The 17,764-nt window shown below is 44.7% G+C and overlaps 1 long non-coding RNA gene across 2 annotated transcripts; it reads right to left on the bottom strand.

Annotated features, from left to right (window-relative positions):
* Positions 1-11,130: 11,130 nt before the first annotated feature.
* Positions 11,131-16,964, bottom strand: LOC147108309 (uncharacterized). 2 transcript variants are annotated; one of them, XR_015080573.1, is made up of 5 exons: positions 16,839-16,964; positions 16,436-16,517; positions 15,399-15,592; positions 14,565-14,690; positions 11,131-12,431 (listed from the first exon to the last, which is right to left on the bottom strand). It is a non-coding gene; the product is annotated as an uncharacterized LOC147108309 (long non-coding RNA). The 2 variants fall into 2 exon arrangements; XR_015080572.1 differs by lacking the exon at positions 11,131-12,431 and adding an exon at positions 13,633-14,038.
* Positions 16,965-17,764: the final 800 nt, after the last annotated feature.

Genomic DNA, 17,764 nt, shown 5'->3' with positions numbered 1-17,764 from the left:
CCCAAGTTCTACCTCCCCTAAGCTTGAGTCGAGGGCGGGACCTCCGTCCTCCGACTCCACCTCCTCCAGAATCGTGTCAAAGGCGGGGCCTAGCTGTTCGGGCTCTTCCCCGTCCGAGTCCCAGGCCAATGGGGAAACCTCCCAGGGAAGCGGGATAGCTCCTCCCCTCAAGCAGGCTGCGGTTCCAGCCTGTGTGGTCTGTGACTCTTTGCACGCCTCAGGCTGAGGATTTTTACCCTCAGACCTGGCTTCGGTTGTTGTTTCTTTTGCACCCGGCTTATATAGTTTGCACTGATTTATACGAAACCATTTAGTGCGCCGGGGCACTTCCACTACGCAAGTGGTGGGGACCGGTGGGTCTTGTACCGGTTCCTGTCTGGCCTTGTCTACGGGCTGCGCTGGCTCTAGTCATTGGGGTGAAACGGTCGGGGTTGCGAGACTGACAGGACCGGTGGTGACTGCTACCCTCCCCTGCGAGATCATAAGAGACCGCATTGCCTCTATAATTGACTCTATTGCAGCGGGATCCATAGCTGCACCGGTTCCCTTTTCTGGGGCAGCGGTCTGGGCTTGGACTTGGGCTGCGGGAGATCTTCCCTTATTATCCTTCCACGGATTTTTACAGTCCCTGCACCAATGTCCATCCTTCCCACACCCGTAGCAATTGAGCTTGGCTTGGGGAGGGCGATTCCCCTCCTGATGCCACTCCTTTTTACTTGGGGCTGCGGGTTTTGCCTCATGCACTTTTCCCTTAGAGGGAGGTGCCTCCTGACCCCTGCAATTCTTGTATGCAATGGTGAGCTGTCGGAGCACTGTCTCCTCTGTGGTACCGGGACCTTGGGGGTCAAACCAAGATTTGACTTGGGCCTGTATCTGTGGTGAGCTGTTGGCAACCAGGCAGCGGAGCCAATGAACCCGCTGAACGTTGTTCATTGCGGCCCATTCCGGCATGCCCGGACAGCTGCGCCGATACATTGGCCACAGCCTTTCTACGAAAACCCGTGGGGGTTCTCCAGTTAGCTGCACAGTCCCTTCCACACGGAAGAACGGATTGCCGTCGTCAACTCCCATAACCTCCAGGACCTTGTCCCTGAGTTCCACATACCCTTTCCGTCCCCTCTTACTCCCGTCTGAGAGGCACTGAAGGATTGTGCTATCCAGGGAGAATAGCAACAGCTTCGCCTGTTCAGGATCATCACAATCATTGACGGCGGCTGTCTCCTCTATCTCCCTGAAATAGACTGAGGGATCTCCCTTCTCGGTGAGTTTTGGGAGGTGGCTCACCATCGCTCTGAGTTGTTGGGCACCGTGGGGCAGCATGATCTGGTTCAGGAGGGGTCCGTCCACGCCATTTGCGTCGGTGAGACCGTACCTCTGGTGCCGAGTAGGGCACATTGGTGCCGGCTCCGGCTTTACTACCAGGGGTTGTTCTCCCTTCTGTTCCACCTCGGCTTCCTCCCCTTCTACCACCCCCCCTTCGGGCCAAACCTCACTATAGCTCGGCGGTGCTGAGGGTTCAATGGCTGGTGCCACAACTACCTCGTGTGGAATCGGTCTTTTGGATTCCTTCAGGAAGTCTATGTGACTTGCTTTTGGGCTTACGAGGCATACCATGCCATTTGCCTTTGCCAGGGCCATTCTTAGGTCTTCTAACGCCTTCTGGCAAGGGCCGTGGTCTGCGCCCTCAAACCCGTTCTCAATGGCCAGCTTGTAAGCTGCCTTGACCTCTACTACTCTCTCCTCCTGCGCTCTTAGCTGTTGTGCGAGGCGGGCGCTTTTCTCCCGTACCCTCGCTTCATGCAACTTTGCCTCAGTAACCTGACATTCCAGGTACTCTATTTTAGCCTGATGTTGGCTGGCTACAGTTTGGCATTCCTGATTCAGCGCGTGAAGTGCTGCAGTGAGCTTTTCCCCACCCATGGCCTTTTCCTCTATCTCTGAAGCCTGGGTTTTGATCTTGGCTGCCTGCGCTGCAACGACCTTGTCCAAAATCTGGACTTGTCTTTTGTAGCACATCAGCCACACTGTCTTCTCGACTGACTCCTTATGTTCTTTGCTCTCTGTCCACCAGATGGCTGCGTCTACCGGACGCCCATCCAGTAAGAGATCGGAAATCCACTGCTTAATGAGATTTACCTTGCCAAAAACATAATCCGCTATCTTCTCATCCATAACATTTCGTCCACTTAAACCTGGGTCTAATACATTGCAATCCTGCTGCCAGTGTCCTGCCGCAGTCGCTATTTTCTGTAAGGGGTTGTCGATCGCAGAGGTTTTCTCTCTCCAGAGGTCTCTCTCTCTTGCACAGTAAAAACCTTGAGTGGTTCGACCCACTCGCCCCTTAGGTTCTATACACTGGACTTTGAGGCAGGAACTACAATGCAGAGAATACTCTATAGATCAGGTTTAATGAAAACAAAATGAAATTTTATTGCATAAAGGAACAAATTGAATGTAAGCCAATAAAGTACATGGGAGGGAAAAAAACCAAATCATAATCCAGTACTAACCAACATATATACAGGCATGATATACTTTACAAAAGTCATCTCGAAATGGGGAAACACACGGAACATCGAGGGACAACAACTCATAATTAATTATACCCAAAATGCCCACCCCCTAAACCTAACTAGATCAGATTATGAGGGGCCAGAAACATGCTCACCAATCCAATGAGAAAGTATAAGATTTTGAAAGGTCTGCGTTTTGATCCTCTCAGGCGTCCTGTCTCCACGTGGTCAATGCTGCGGGCTGCGACACTCTTTCTTCTTCCTCGAGGTGAAGGTCACGGACAGGCTGGATGTTAGCAGGCCTGGACGTCGGTGTGGACGGAGACCAACTGTTTGACCATGGTTAGATAGGTTTCTTCACAGAGAGCAGCTGGTTTACAATTTTCAGATAGGTTTCTTCTGGAGGGCTACTGTCCTTTGTCTTGTCAACTGCCCGGGGTTTGTCGATGATCTTCCGATGGTTACCCCGGGGCGGGACGCAGACTTGAATCACCTTCTTGACTGGTCTCTGGATCGACGTTCCTCCACGGCTCTCGAAAAGGCAAGCTAGCTAAGCCAAGCTGCACCACGCTACGCTGCCCTTCGCTCCACCAAGCTCCAAAAAAAAGCTGCAAAAGCTCCAAGCTGCAAAAGCTACCGATGGCTACCCCGGGACTCCAGTTATACTTCTCAAAGAAGCCCTTATCTCCCGCCAAATCAAGGTTAGTCTTTGTTTAACTTTTGGCGGGCTTGTAGCACAGCGGGGTAGTCTTTGTTTTTAAAGTATCTTCAGGATGGCCGATAACTGCCATCTCTGGTCTGGAACGACCCTGTATTGTCTTTAATGTCCTTCTGATGTTTTAAACGGTGCTTGATGTTCCCCCTATGAATATGAAACTGTTTCCCTTTGTCTGGGTAAACATTTTGATGGCCTTTATCTACAGGCCGATCTGATCGGATCTGCATCCAATCTATATGTATGGGGCTCTGTCTGGTTTTGTTTTCGCTGAAATTGCCTTCCAGAACCTACTGTGGGCTGAATCCACAAAAAGCTGTCTGGGGACTGCAGGAACCATTTTAAAGTGTCCCAAAAGCTGGTCACGGGGTCTGGCGGCCATTTTGTGTGTCCCTTTTTCTGGGCTTCTTTTAAAACAGTCTTTAAAAGTTAAGGCCTTTTCTGCCAATAGACCCTTATAGGACAATGTTCAATTTTGCAAATTCTACAACCCAGGAAAGATAGATCAGAGGCTTTTCTATATGGTGAGAAGCGAGGAGTTGTGGAGGAGCCGAGAGATTTAGGGGTCTATGTACAGAATCACTAAAAGTCAGTGAACAGATACAAAAAATAATTTAAAGGCTAATGGAATGCTGCCCTTTATCTCGAGAGGGCTGGAATACAAAGGGGTGGAAGTTATGTTACAGCTGTACAGAGCTCTGGTTAGATTCCATCTGGTCCATCAAGCCTTGCCCTGGCATTTCATCTTGCCGTCTGGCAAAAGTGGGGTTCCCCAGTGGAGGACTCGATATGCGGGAGTCCTCTCCTGTGCCATTGGGGACCTGCCGTGGAGAGTGTTGCACGGAGCAATCCCATCATTTGGTTTTTAAACAGGTTCACGGACTGCCAGGCAGCCTGGAATTTTTGTGACCTAGATGAGTCCGTGTTTCACATATACACGAAGTGTGAGAGGTTGCAGCCCCTCTTCCACTATTTGAAGGGGCTGCTCCTCAATTTCTGGCTGCATTTCAGTCCCACGCTCCTGATCTTTAGCCGGGCAGATCGGAAGCAAGTTAATGGAATATGCAAGTTAATAGTTTTATAGCATTTACATTTTGTAGCCTTGAGGCACCATGGTGCCTAACCATGCAACCTACAAAGACAAAGACGGCACACCCTGAATTAGAAGATCCTCAGGATTGAAATAGAATTGTGACACATTAGCCTAAACATTCTTGGATGTGTCACATACTTGTATCTGTAAGATACGTGTAAGATCACTTGCCAATTCTCTGGTAAGTTTAGTAAACTTCCCTAGTGAGTGCAGCCAGTTTTACATGGCAAGAAAAGTTAAAGTTAAAAAGAGTCCTACTAGGCTGTCTGTATTTTTGATTTCTCTTTGTAGAATTCCTACTATCTGGACTGCAAAGGTGGAAGAAGCCCTCAAAAGTTAATTACTTGGAAGATTTATTGCATTTGACCCAAGTTAATAGGGAAAGTTGGCCAGTATAAAAACCTTCAACTGGGTTAGAGCAAAAACTAGCACAACTTTTGATTAGATACTGAACTTACTGTATATCCTGACACGAGGGAAACAAGTTTATTGGAAAGGTAGTGTGAAAAGTGAAGCATTCTGTCTATGATGAGTCATTGTATTAATATCTCGATGTCACTGCATATTGGGTTAAAAGCCAAGCTCACACAAAGTGGCCAAGCTTGCTTTGATATAGTAGACCAAGAATGTGGTGTATGAGAGATGGAGCAACCAGTCACTTCAAATTGAAGGATAGGATAAAAATAGATAAACAGGAGGTACTTAAAAGGTTGGCGGTCTTCATTGTAGAAATGCCAGCCGGGCCAGAGGGATGCATCCTAGGTTGCTGAGGAAGTAAGGATGGAAATTACGGAGGCTCTGGCCACAACCTTCCAATCCTCCTTACATAGGGGGGTGGTGCCAGAGTACTGGAAGTTTGCAAATATTACATCCCTGTTTAAAAATGGAAAGAGGGATAAACCCGGCAACTACAGGCCAGTCAGACTAGCATCGGTGGTGGTGAGATAACAACCCAGGACAAAATTAATTGGCATTTGGAAAAGTATGAGCTAATAAATGAAAGTCAGCATTGGTTTGTTAAAGGCAAATCATGTTTGACTAACTTGATCAAGTTCTTTGATGAAGTAACGGAGAGGGTTGATGAGGGTCGTGCGGTTGATGTTGTGTATATGGACTTTCAAGAGCTGTTTGACAAAGTACCACATAATAGACTTGTTAGCAAAATTAAAACCCATGGATTAGAAACAGTGACATCATGGATACAAAATTGGCTAAGGGACAGAAAGCAGACCGTATTAGTGAACTGTTGTTTTTCAGACTGGAGGGAGGTATACAGTGGTGTTGTTCAGGGTTTTAGGACCACTGTTCTTTGATATATATTAACTAGCTGGACTTGGGTATGCAGGGCATAATTACAAAGTTTACAGATGAGAAGGATAACAACAGCCTTCAGGAGGACATAGACAGACTGGTGAAATGGGCAGACACGTGGCAGATGACAATTAACACAGAGAAGTGTGAAGTGATACATTTTGGTAGGAAGAATGATGAAAGAGAATATGAACTAAATGGTACAATTTTAAAATGAGTGCAGGAATTGAGACACCTAGGGGTGCATGGACACAAATCTTTGAAGGTGGCACAACAAGTTGAGAAGTCTGTTAAGTATTTAGGATCCTTGGCTTTTATTAAGAGAGGAATAGAGTGCAAAAGCAAGGAAGTTTTTTTTTTATTCGTTTATGGGATCTGGGCGTCGCTGGCAAGGCCAGCATTTATTGCCCATCCCTAATTTCCCTTGAGAAGTTGGTGGCAAGCCGCCTTCTTGAACCGTTGCAGTCTGTGAGCTGAAGGTACTCCCACAGTGCTGTTAGGGAGGGAGTTCCAGGATTTTGACCCAGCAATGATGAATGATTGGCAATATACTTCTAAGTCAGGATGGTGTGTGACTTGAAGGGGAACTTGGAGGTGGTGGTTCTGGTCAATGCTAACCCTCAGGATGTTGATGGTGGGGGATTTGGTGATGTTGATGCCATTGAATGTCATGGGGAGGTGGTTAGACTCTCGCTTGTTGGAGATTGTCATTGCCTGGCACTTCTATGGCGCAAATGTTACCTGCCACTTATCAGCCTATGTCTGAACGTCGTCCAGGTCTTGTTGCATGCGGGCATGGACTGTTTCATTATCTGAGGTGTTGTGAATGGTGCTGAACACTGCAGTCATCAGCAAACATCCCCATTTCTGACCTTATATTGGAGGGAATGTCAATTGATGAAGCAGCTGAAGATGGTTGGGCTTAGGACACAGCCCTGAGGAATTCCTGCAGCGATGTCCTGGGGCTGTGATGATTGACCTTCAACCACCACAACCATCTTCCTTTGTGCTCGGTATGACTTCAGCCAGTGGAGCGTTTTCCCCCCGATTCCCATTGACTTCAGTTTTACTAGGGCTCCTTGATGCCACACTTGGTCAAATGCTGCCTTGATGTCAAGGGCAGCCACGCTCACCTCAGGAATTCAGCTCCTTTATCCATGTTTGGACCAAGGCTGTAATGAGGTCGGGAGCCGAGTGGTCTTGGCGGAACCTAAACTGGGCATCAAGGAGCAGGTTATTGGTGAGTAAGTGCCGTTTGATAGCACTGTCGATGACAACTTCCATCACTTTGCTGATGATTGAGAGTAGACTGATGGGGTGCTAAACCTTTTTAAAATATTGGTTAGGTTGCAGCTCAAATACATTAGGAAGGATGTCAAAGCCTTGGAGAGGGTGCAGAAGTGATTTACGAGAAAGGTACCAGGGATGAAGGACATCAGTTATGTGGAGACACTGGAGAAGCAGGGGCTGTTTTCCTTAGAGCAGAGATGGTTAAGAGGAGATTTAATGGAGGTGTTCAAAATCCTGAATGGTTTTGATAGAGTAAATGAGAAATAACAGTGGCTGTAATGTCAGTAATCAGAGGACACAGATTTAAGGTGATTGGCAAAAGAATCAGATGACAAGAGGAATTAAAAAAATATATATTAACGCTGTGATCTAGACTGCACTGCCTGAAAGGGTGGTGGAAGTACATTCAACAATAACATAAAAGATAATTGGATAAGTACTTGAAGGGAATAACATTACAGGGAAAACAGCAGAGAAATGAAAAAATTGATAGCTCTATCAAAGAGCCAGCACAGGTAAGATGAGCTGAATGGCCTCCTTCTGTGTTGTATCAATAGAATTCTATGAAGCATTTGGTGGATTTTATTTGCATGTTTGATTGACAACTGAACTGAAGAGACAGGTTTCAATTTAGTTTCTCGTTGTTCCTATGATTAATTGGTCTGAAGCCAGAGATAGGCCAGAGGCAACAAATTCCCATGTGAAGGCCAATTTCAGACTCTGGTGCCAATAATACAGTAGCAGCTGTTCAATGCACTCGAGTAAACGGCCCTTGGTTCCCTGAAACATTCAACGTGCCAAGTGATGCTCAGTGCACCGATCACTTACAAAAGGGACCAGCAACTGGCCTAACTTGGGAAACACGCTCGTAGTATTCACCCAAAAATGCATCAGAGTGGTGCTCTACACTGTAGGCACTGGGGATTTTCAAATTGAGGCACTGTTAAACTTTACACTGGTGTTCTCTAGCCTCGCCCTCAAGCCAGAAATGCACCCAACAGCCCTTTAGTGGCTGCTGGTGTTAAATATTGCAGCTCTGGTGTCGCAAGATAGGCCTTAAGCACTTGGTAAGTTGTCCAATACAAAATCGACTCACTACATCTAGTCAACACTCATTAATAAGACCACCTGAACAGCACTGGCATTGGCTTATGTCCAGTCTCCAGTGCAGATGATTAATTTTTGTAACATGAGGGATAGAATAAAAAGTTGTCTGCTGTAATTCTACAGAGTCATTGCTTCTGTTCACCGTTTTCACTAGCAGTTTGGCCCAACTAAGTAAATTTTTTATTCTACTGTCTCTCAAGAAGATCGTAAGGCTTTGAACAGCAACTCAAAATTACTTTATTTTTGGATCCCTAGGCTCACTACAAAGATTACAGGTGTAAGCACAGACTGGGTCATAGAAGTCAGGGCTGATTTATAGGTCCAAGACGCAAGTTGATTTTTGAAAAAGTTTTATTCAAGATTAAGACTGGACTTGGTCACCAAGCTTTGGATGCAGCACATTTTTCTCAGAAACACTAGATAGAGAAATCCTAAATTTAGGGATTGGGAGAATACATTAGGCTCCAATATACAGCACTGCAGGCGAGACAGATTAATAAGTAACTCTTTAATAAGAGGTTGTGCATAAAGTTCCATTAGCATGAATTAAATTTGTCAAATAAAACCTTACAGGCAGAATTAGTGGACATTTGATTCATACCAAATTAGCCATCATTTGGCCAGTTCTAGCCCTCAAAACACTAGTTTTGAACCTTTCAAAGCCATTTTGCACTTCACCTGTTGCCATATGCCTCCTGGCATTTTAAGTGTCATCACTGCCTTTTTGTCAACCTATAGGATGAAACACAGTGCTCAATGTTCTCATTTCATTTACAACTGAACAAGCTGACAATAGTTGAAGCACTTTGTCAAGGTTTAGTTACACATCTGTACAGATCAAATTCGGTTTTAAACCTCACTCCAGAGCTTCCCAAGGGAGTGCTACATGGTCAGAAGTGATGGCTTTCGGCTGCGTTATTCCAAAGGCTGCCTGCTTGTCATGTAGCCATGAATGATCCATATTTCTGGGGGGAACAGAGATGGTCAGTGGTAATGATAGATGATAAACCTCAACGTAGGCAATTTATGCAACTACTGCAAGATCTGGGCTTTGAACAAAAGATATTTGTATGCTATGCACAGAACAGGTATCAATAACCCCAAATATGTCAGCTCTGATGGTAAAGAGGATTCTGATGGATTGGAAGCAGCCAGCTGCCTCCAGGGATTTGTTCAGCTTGTACATGGTGTCTCAAGAATCCCCTTGCAGAGAATAGACTGGTTTTGCCCCTTCAACCACCAGGAATGTTGGCAAGTTAAATGCATAGATAGAATAGGTATATGATACCTTTCAAGATGGAGGATCTTTTCCACAGACATTTCCATTTGTTGAAAGGACTCAGCGAGCTACACATTAAGGCCTAAAAATTCTTTTGCTTTGCGCCTTCCATTAGCGCCCACTAGGGCGCAAAGCAACTAGTGCCCAGGTGCAGTGCCAATGCCTCCCGCGAAAGAGAGATTAGTAATCGGCGGCGCTGGCGATGACCTCACCGTGTGCAGCGCCCCGCGATCTTCGGTAGCACCCCCTGACTTACTGCCAGACGGCACGTCCAACGGAGTCATCGGGGGCGGGCGGGGGCCCTCTGTGACCGGGGCAGCGCTGATTAGAGGGGAGGTGCCGGGCGGCCGTTTTTGTTGCTGGCCAGGGTGCTGGCTGTGAGCCCGGTACTTCGAGTGCCGGGCTCTTTTGACAGCACGCCGATTCCTGGTGGCCCAGCTAGGCCCTGGGTTGCGCTACGTCAGGCCCCTCCCCTTTAAGGGGAAGAAGGGCCGCAGTACCACGATATTCCCTCATAGCTCCCCAAGAGGGAGGTGGGGCGTATCCAGTAGTAGCACCCTGCTTCCCTGTTGGGGCGCCACTGATGAATTTCAGCCGCGGAGGCGCAAATTTTTTCGGGGTGCTAATAGTAGTACCCTGGCGACGTTAGCGCACCAAAGGGGGTGCGACTCAATTTCCCCCCCCCCTTAAGTGAGCACCTACAATGGTAGAAGGATTGATTCCACTGAGAACCTAGTGTGCAAAGTGAAGGCCAGCACTTCGTGAGGAGAAAGTTAATACCTTCCCAAGCAGCCCAAACAGGATTCAGGCTAGCATTGGGAAAAGGTCAATTGCCTTGAAGTTAGTAGGGATTTTTGCTTTAAGCCAGCCAACCTGGGAAACAGTGGCCCGGAATTTGCAGTCAGCGGCGAAGCAAGAGGAGTTTGCCGCTGGCCCCGAAGTAAGCTCCACGCAAGGATCTCTATCCTGTAGAGAACGTCGGGTTTTCTAACATTCAATTCAACAGACAATAGTGAGGGGGTGGGGATCCCCTTGTGTGAACTGCAGTGACAGCAAGCAGCTGATCCTAAAGCAGAATTCCAAGCAATGAACAAGGAAGTGAGTAATTAATTTTTTTTTTGGCCGGGGGGGGGGGGGGGGGGGGGGCGCGGTGGAAGGGAAGAGATAAGAGGCAAACCTAAAATAAACATGCAGAAATTATTTTGAATTGTAGTGTGAAATTTGTCCATGAGTTTCAGGCCCTTTGTTTAACAGCCAATACATTGTTAAAACCCCAGCTACACCCAATCCCTTTCGGTTTAACTTTTAGTGGGGAATTTGTGTACTTTCTGCAGCTGAGCCAAAGTTTGTCACTTTCCTGGATTTGGGTATTACAGGTTGCCAGTTCTGTTGGTAGGGGCAGCCCACACACACACGGCAGCTTGTGGCGGTGCAGTCCGTCACGGACTACAACTTCAGGATTTGGTGCATGAGGAAATCCTGAAGTTGTTCAGTTTGAAAAGCAGAATGATGGCGAATGCTGCCTATTCAGTCATCCCGACCACAAATTCCAAACCAATGTATTCTTTCCACTCAGCTAGGCTGCTCAACTTAAGCTGGTCCCCTCAGTATTGCGAGTTAGTTTATACTAGGAAGTGTCCTAATGACAAGTTAACTTTCCTCAAATCCCATTCTGAGATGGCTGATATTATATCCGTGTATAATTGAGACACAGACTGCAGGAGTTGATTATAACAAGTCTTTACTGAATGGAGACAACCTGGAAACTGAACCTACAGAAGCCTGCTAGGGCCTTTTATACAGGGGTGGTCACTGCCGGTACTGCAGTCTGAGACCAGTTATTCCCTTAAAAGGTACATACACAACAGCTGACAGTTCAGTGGCATTTATAAGTGCCATCTCTATAGCAGAGATTTCAAACAATTTGTACAACTCGTTGAATTTCCACCCCATCAATTGTCATGTCAGATACAATAGTCAAAGATTTTGCCAATGAAGCCACAGTGGATGTATAACCAGCAGGAATGTCATTGTTGATCAGTAGCCATTCTGACTATAGCTATAAGCTCTGAACAGCCTCAATCTCCCATTAGATTTGAAATTTATTGTCAGGTCCTAGTTGGAGAGAGAGACATTAAACATGAGTATGGCTTTCCATAGAGAATGGCAAGAAGCTTGCAACCATGCACAAGCTAAGTGTAATCAAAAGTCTAATCTAGACCTAAACTAGAGGATTGTGGTCAGTGACTACTGTAACATCCAAGCCAAACTCTAAGCAACCTAGATCTAATCACCAACCACAATAGGCAATTACTTGGATTGGATAGGGGTTAGGGGGACATCAGTTTGCATTTCGCCAACCTAAAGCAAATATAAAAATAACCTTTTACACAACTCCTATTAACATTAAACCCTCTGTTTAAAAACAGAATAAACCTGCCCAGGACAAGAACTGACAAGTGAATTACTAACTTAAGTTGCATTATACAGCACCAAAGATAAAATGTACACTCCACAACTTTGAAGAAAAGCTCAATTAACTTTGTGCTAAAGATATTGGGGTAAATGGTTGGGGGGGGGGGGGGGGGGGTGGTGCTAGGAAGTTAGTGCCCAAATGTGGCAATTTTAGCACCACTCACAAAATTGAGTTGTTTTGTGGTGGTGCTAAACTACCAGCATGAACTCCTGCGCCCGCAGATTGAGATGTCAGTCGCGCATGCTACACCCCAGACCGGATATTGGGTGGTGAGGGGAGAAAAATTGAAGTAAACGTACCACTTTACTATTTGCATGTTTAGGAGACTCAGTCACAAGTCTGTAGATTCAAGTCCACGACAGACTTAAAGCAGAATGTAAGCAGACATTTCAGTGGAAAAACAAGCTATTTAGTCTATACCCACTAATATTTTTCCAATTGAACATGGTAGCATCATTCAGATCTCTGCTGGAGATTCTAGCTCACATGCAACTTGGTCTTTGCCTTTAGGCTCACTTCAATTACTCCGGCTCACTTCAATTACTCCAGCTCTTGGGGAATCCATTGAATAATCCTATGACACTGAAGTATGTGGAGCAGGTGTTCAAGCATTGTCCAGGGGCCACTTGGAAACACATGTTGGAAACCTGGTGGGTGCACAGCACAGTTCATTTGCAGAATGAATTGGATAGCTTCTGAATTCACAATCACATTCCACAAGATTACAATCTAGTCAGTCATTCTGGTCTACTCCCCAAATATCAATGTATTGTGAGAGTTACCAAAGAGCCTCAAATGCAAGGGCTACCCAAGGCCTGCAAAAGGAAAGTTTGGCAAATGCAAAACCTAAAGATGTACTCCACAATCTACAAACCATGGTTAGTGTGAAAACCAGTACCATCATAATAAAAAAGGAAATTAAAGACAATTATGAAGTTATTTCACCAATTAGGTCATAAGCTAGACCCCAGAAAACAATCAGCAGCTGAATTTTTTGGAATACTACTGCAAGTAGGTTAGTAATTTTTACTGAATGCACAGTCACTTCAGTAATGAGAACAGAGGTGATGGAACAGTCACTACAGGAAGGGAGGCGAAAGGAGGTCTGGGGTTTACTTACAGCAGACTGCAAGTAAGCATAAGCTATTCAATATCCTATAGCTGCAATATGGGTTTCTGTACTGGAGTCAGATGGGCAGAAGTAGATTTGCACCACACTGGTTCATTTTACATGCAATTGTTTATTACAATAATTACAAATAGAGCCATTAGTCAGTACTGTATCTTCATTAAGGCAGACCAGTTGCAATTGCAATGTGGTAAACCACTTTTACCGTTCACTATAGTTACACTATAGTTATCACTGTTAGATCGTTTCCCTATAGTTATCACTGTTCACATTGTTGTATCACTGTACGAGGTCGCCTCTGGTCACGCTGCTATACCTGGGCTGACCACTGCCGACTCCGCCCATGGCTCCACCTACCTGCCCAGGTGTAAAGGTGGTCGACTGGCTGGTATTCCTCCTTCTTGGATCTGATCACCCACGAGGGTGGGCTCTGTTATTTAGTCAATAAAAACCTATAGTTACTTTCTTAACTCGTCGCTTTTCATTGGATGGATTGATAGGTATATCATGCAAGACACTTGCAACCTGGTCACTGCATTTAGTGTAAACTAGTCACATGTTTGAAAACTACAAAAACCATTAGATACAAATGAAATTGCCTCAAAACCCTAAACAGTTAGCCCACTAAATAAAGCCAGCCAAGATTAAGGCAACATTGATTGCAAATACATTTAGTATAACCTACTTCTACAGTTTGGAATCAAGTGCTAGAGATAAACAACTATGCCAGTGAGGTTTTTAATTCAAGCATCCAGCCTAGCAAGGAAAAGACCCCAATCTAGAGAGACGGGTCAATTCCAGTGGGTTTCATTTCTACTGGCTCCTGGCCGTCCATCAGCTGTGGGATAAAGGGTCCCACTAGCCAGTTAAGGGGAGTGTTGTGAAGCAAATAGTCAATCACCCCATCCATTGCCTCATGGATCTTCAGCAGTTGCTCTTTACCCTGTGCCAGGAATGGTGTAGACCAGTAGCCAGCAGCTGACCCACAGCACTGGCACCTACAACCACAACTGCTTTAGTTCTTTCCAGGTTGCCATGTACTGCAGTCATATCTACAACCCCCATCATTGATTCTTTTACATCAGTCATGGTTGATGTCACTAGTGCCTTTGTTTCAGCAAGGACCTGTAATATCATGGAATAGCAGGTCAAAAATTATAGGCTAGCAAGTATGAAGTTACTCCATTGTAAATAAAAGTTTAATTCTAACAGATCAAGTGAGCATTTAAAGAGGCTTCAGCTTTGAGTGACTTATAAATCAGACAATTTTCACCCAACATCTACTAAAAATGGTCACAGGATCAAAGTCCAGGACTTAAATAATCTAGGTTAATTGTTTAGAGGGGGTGTCCTCTGGTTGAAGTGTTAATCAGAGGCCATTTGCCTGTTCAAGTGCACAATTCACAAGTACTATAGAACCAGGAGAGCTCAACTGGACTCCCTCAATTAACAGAAACATAGTTAATAAAAATAATGAAGGGGATAGGACCAAACAGATAGCTGACAAGTCAACACATCAATTAAGGATACTAAAAGTAGTGTGGATTAGGACCTAGAAAGTAGTGTGGATTAGGATCTATTAAGCTACAAGTTTCCAAAAGAGCAAATAGCATTTTCTCCTTTGATGATAAACCAACTATACAACACTCACCTGGTCTGTTGGCTGATGCAGGATAGGAAGCTTCTCCTCCAGCTTGTCCAAGCCTTTGCAGTCATACTCATTGAACATAGTCAAAAAAAAAATCCAGGACAGAGTGGCTGCAGTTCTGTCATTTGCCTGTAGAGAGAATTGCCATATACTGTCAGCAGAAATGAGGTCATTGCACCGCTCTAGGAAGGAGCCTTCAATGGGGGAAAAAGGACAGTACAAATGTCATGATACCAGTTAGCATGAATTCTAAACATAATAAAAATGCTCTCCATTTCATATTAGGATGAAAGTTTGACCAGAGCAGTCTCAATGCATATGTGGTTAGCTACCTTTCACATCTATAGCCAAACCTTGCACATTACTAGCTACTTCAATCTGTCACTAAAAAGTAACACAGTTTAGTTGGTTAAACACCAAGGAAGTCAGCTCCTCTACTTAAGCAAGCTGCAAGCAGTGAGGTGTACCAAGTGCAGAAATCCTTCCTAATAATATAAAAACAAGCGTGAAAAGACCAGCACCACACAGGGCTAGAGCATCACAAGTAGACAGAGCTGGATTTAGTACAGGTAATTAAAGCTGTCCAGGAGCTTAGAGTTGGGTACATCTCATCCAATAGCCTGGGAGAAGAAGCAGCAACAACTGCATTTATTTGAACTGGACCTTATCTACAAAGCCAAAATTATGCATAGCTGTGACTGCTCAGGTTCAAGTGAAATGTAGATTTACTTCTAGATTTCAATTTACTCCCAGCCAAGGAGCACTGTTTCTGTATTGTCCAGTATGGTTATTGATGGCATGCCTAGTGTTTATAAAAACCCTCATGACTCATCTTACTTTGAGGCTCCAGCTTGTCCATAATTGGTTTGGCACCACTGGCAGCTACAGCTGAAATAGTTTTCACTCCCTGCTCTGCCAGATCAGACAGTCTTCACAGCAGGGTAGCTCTCCTTGGTGCTAGTGTATGCAGCAGATACCTGGTCACAGGCAGAGCTCACAAGCGGCAGGCTCGTCACCCTATCAACCACATTCTGAAACAGAAGTCAAATCATTGCCCAGGCATTGGTATATTGTAAGCAGATGCTATTCTCATTAAGTACCTATTCTACAATTATTCCATGGTCCAACTTATGAACATAAGTTTTCACTATCTACATATATAGTTAGTATCAAAGTATATCCTCAAAACCAGTAACTATGGGTAGGACATGAAATCAAGATGCTTTCAGGAAACAAAAACAGCTTGCCAGTCACAAACCAAGGAACATTTTCAGTTAAAGGTGCAGGACAATCAAGATATTGTATGTAGGTCTCTCCAACTAGTTTAAACTAACTGGCCTCCAGGAACCCAGATTCCAGCCCATTAAACAAGCTCCGATGTCAAACTGATAATGAAAGTGTTAACTAGTTAGCTACAAAGCTGTAATTAGTTATTTTTAGAAGCAAGTCCTTAAATCCAGGAGGAGCAGGTAATCATTTAGTTGCCATCAGGAGATTTGTAGTGCTAGAGCATTCTGGTCTTCAGCTACACTCAAGCCAAGCCATCATACCCAACCAGGATTCAAGGTTGTAGTTAGTAGCAGACTTGCTATGCTAGCAGAAGAGACAGCCAGCCATCTCACAACTTGGGGAAAGGCAAGGCCAACAGTCACTGGATTAAGTAATTGGGCATTAATTATTGGAACAGCATAGTGTAGCAGTTTCTCATATGCTTATATCTAGAAGAGACCAGACAGACACTTACTTTAAAAAAGGCAAACCCTAACTTGGTGACTCATTTTTCTATAGTGGGTCCATAGCTTTACAAGTTAGCAGATTAAGTAAGCAAACAGTACACCCAAAAAATTATCACATTCCCTCCACACAAGCTGTACTTGTTGGCTCCCATTTTCTTTGTCTTCTGCAGTTTTTGGAACATTTTCTGCTGTTGCTGATGCCATGATGAGCCACAAAACCCTGCAGAGAGAGATGAAAACATTTCTTCCAAGTTTTCTAGGTCACCAATCCACTAAAGCTACTACAGAAACTTCAATAGTATAGAACAGGAAAGATCCTCAAAAGGAGGCAAGAACACTGCATATACAAACTGCCTATACACAGACTTGAAAAAGTTAAACTAACAACAGATCTACCATTGTACTTAGCTCCTGTACAGACCTAGGACCAAAACATATCCTAAAAAGTACTTTGCAAGCATTGTTCTAGCAGAAGTTTAACAAGATTTAATTTCTTTCACAATTCCAAAACAAAACTATTTACAGCCCACCAAATCTTTACTTCCTGCAAACTTGGCTTGCTTGCCTGTTAGGTGTCATGTGCAATGCATTTATACACCTGCTGTCATCAGCTGAGGGGCCACTTGTTGTTAAACTAACCAATAGCAATTCACAAAATGAAACAACCTGACATCATACACTAATTCATAATTGGGCTGGAAAACCAAATTTTAATTTGATTCTTAAGGTTTATTTGAAGTTTAACGGTTTATTTACAGTTTTATTTGTCTAATTTATTTGGTTCTTAAAAAGAGGATCATACACTAATTGTACCCTTTTTCTATTGGGGAGATTATTCCGTCCATGTATAAGAAGACACAGACTGCGGAGAACGGTACAATAGGTGTTTACTCAACGTGGCTCAGACTGCAACTGATCTGTACAGATTACTACTCAGCGTTATATACAGGTGTGGTCACTGCCGGTACTACAGTATACATGAGCTGTAAAAAGTAGTTCCCCCCTTACAGGTACATACATTACAATTCCTCCCCTTTTAGATTAACAGTACCATAACACTCATTTAACAATTAAATATCAAACTAATTACAATTAACACTTCTAACATGCAACATTAGCTGAAAATAGTCTATTTATAAATTCAGTCTTTGGGGAGGCTTCCTGATCCTTTCTGGATAGCGCCTTTCCCGAGTGTCTTGCTCTTGGTGCGGGGGCGATTCTGGCCCCCTGTCGTCGGTTGGTTCATCAGCTTCCGATGCTACTGTTTCTGGGGTAGATGCTACTGTACGTCGGGTTCATCACCAGGTACGTATGGGCGAGGCATGGGGTTGACTTGTTCCTGTGACTCTAGGATCTGATCAGCATGGCGTCTCACGATGCTCTCCCCAACGTCCACTGTGTACATTAGTGGGCCCTGCCGTGTGCATATCGTTCCTGGCTGCCATTTTTCTGTTCGGTAGTCGTGGG

This window comes from Somniosus microcephalus, chromosome 13 (assembly GCF_052327205.1).
Source record: "Somniosus microcephalus isolate GS21.2 chromosome 13, FLI_Smic_1.0, whole genome shotgun sequence".
Lineage (NCBI taxonomy): Eukaryota > Metazoa > Chordata > Chondrichthyes > Squaliformes > Somniosidae > Somniosus > Somniosus microcephalus.
This window is presented reverse-complemented; position numbering and strand designations above follow the sequence as displayed.